The sequence below is a fragment of the Petaurus breviceps genome, unplaced genomic scaffold, assembly GCF_028583685.1.
Source record: "Petaurus breviceps papuanus isolate PSGF00001 unplaced genomic scaffold, PetGlider_PUasm1.0 90721, whole genome shotgun sequence".
Classification (NCBI taxonomy): domain Eukaryota; kingdom Metazoa; phylum Chordata; class Mammalia; order Diprotodontia; family Petauridae; genus Petaurus; species Petaurus breviceps.
In genome coordinates this window covers 8,057,179-8,059,231 of record NW_027187322.1, presented here as the reverse complement: position 1 = coordinate 8,059,231, position 2,053 = coordinate 8,057,179, and the positions used below count along the sequence as shown (strand labels likewise).

At 59.7% G+C, this 2,053-nt stretch overlaps 1 protein-coding gene across 2 annotated transcripts in view; it reads right to left on the bottom strand.

Moving 5' to 3' along the window:
- OSBPL5 (oxysterol binding protein like 5) overlaps positions 1 to 2,053 on the bottom strand; it is a 114,607-nt gene that overhangs the window by 42,350 nt on the left and 70,204 nt on the right. The gene's annotated exons all lie outside the window — the stretch shown is intronic.

Here is a 2,053-nt window from a genome sequence, read left to right as displayed (position 1 = left end):
CTACTCATCACCTGCTGTGTCCTTGGGCTAGGTGCTATGGGGGAGGGAGGAGGGAGGACACCTGGGAGCTCTCAGCTAGCTGGCAAACACGACTCGCTCATGAAACGGAGACAAAGGCAGAGTCAGGGATGAACCAGTGCCAGGATGTGGGCTGAAGCTCCCAGCACTGGAGGAGTCTAGAAATCATGAATAGCGCGATGCCAGGCTCCTGAGACACAGCCCAGCACTGGGCAGGCCATGTGGTGGTGAATCACTGCTCAGGGGGTTAGGGAAAGGGGGGAGGAGAAGACACGTCTGCTGGAGAGGCAGAGGGCCACGTTGCCCCGACCAGCTGCTGCTGAGCTACCAGCTCCAGGGCCCGTCCCGTGGCCTGGCTCAAGGGGCAGTCAGGAGCGAAAGGCCTCCTCAGTGTCTGGGCAGCAGAGGAGCAGGCCTGGGAGAGAGAGAAGAAGGGAAGAAAGGGGGAAGAGAGGAAAGGAGCAGTGTGGGGGATGAAGGAAAGGGACAGCCAGGGGGGGTGGAGGGAGAGAGGAAGGAAGGAGAAAAGAAAGGGAAGGAGGGAAGGGGGAACAGAGGGAGGGAGAGAAGGAAAGGAGAGGGGCAAGGAAGCAAGAAGGAAAAAAGGCAAGGAGTGAAAGGAGAGGAGATGGGAGAGAAGTGGGGAGGGAAGGAGATGGCAGGAGGGGGCAGAAGCTGGACAGCTCCCTCCAGCCCCGGGGAGAGCCTGGCACTGACTGGAAGGCAGTTCCCCCGGACCAGGGCACTAGGAGGCAGAGGTGAGGTGGTGGCAGCAGCAGCAGGGTCAGTCATGTTCCACAGCTGGATTACACAAAGCTCAGGACTCCACACCTGATTCCTGATCCCACCTGCATTTCCTGGCTACTGTATGAAAAGCACTGGGCTGGGCTCTGTGGGCAGGGAGGACTTCAGCCCAGTTTCTGCCCTCTAGGGACTCACAGTCCAGTGGCATGGGGGAGGACAGCGCCTGCACACAAGGGTCTTATGAGGGAAAGCAAGATGGACAGTACAGAGGGGAGACCCAGGACATGGGCATGGAAGGCAGCCTTCAGGGATGTCATCTGTGGGAGGGAAGGCCCAGGAGGGCTCCCTGGAGGAGGGGGCCGGGGGTTTCACCAGATGAGAGGAGGGTGGGCAACAAAGAAGTCACAACCTACATGAAGGGAAAACATGCACTGCACAGAGAGGGTGGGAGCAGGCAATGGAGGGCCTTGAATGCCAGACTGAGGGGCTGATTCCTGCTGGGGGAGGAGGTGGATGTGTGCAGTCCCTGAGGAAGCCCCCTCTGTGTCAGTGAGAAGGGTGGATTGGAGAGGAGGGTTTGGAGGCAGAAAATGCCGAGGCGGGGCTAGGTGGCCTCTGCGCTCCTACATGGCTTGAAATCCTCCAGCCTCCCTGCAGGCGTCCAGATCACAGACAGCTCTGCTGTGCTGCCATGAGGGGGAGGGAGAGGGGATGGAAGAGGGGGGCTCTTCAGCTCACTGGGCCAAGGGTGCCGGCTCCCGATCCTGGTGCACTGCTCTCCCAGCAAAGTCGCCCAAGTCGCCAGGGCTGGCCCTGGAAGCCCCTGCATCCCTGCTCTCCTTGGGATTCCTCACCTCTGATTTCGAACAATCAATGAACACACTCGGGGCCAGACCCACCCCAGGCAGACCGTGCTCTGCCCTGCAGCTTGGCTCGCTCCGTGCAGGAAACAAGCCTCGAATGCCGAACCCAAAGTACAAGTCACACGACCACCAGACTTATGGAGGAGGGAGGGGGCAGAACCAAGCAGCTGCCAGTGCCTGCTTCCTGGCTATGCCTATCACTCTCATCAATCACAATCAGCCTGTGGGGAAAGATGACCAGAGCAGAGGGCTGTCAACTGGCAGGAGAACAGCCTATGGTTCTACCAGCTGGGGGGGTGGGGTGGGGAGGGTGAGAGAAGTGGGGGAAGGGGAGGGAGAGAGGAAGAGAGACAGAGAGGAGAGAGGGAGAAACAGACAGAGGAGAGAGGGAGAGACAGAGAAGAGAGAGAGAGAGAGAGAGAGAGAGA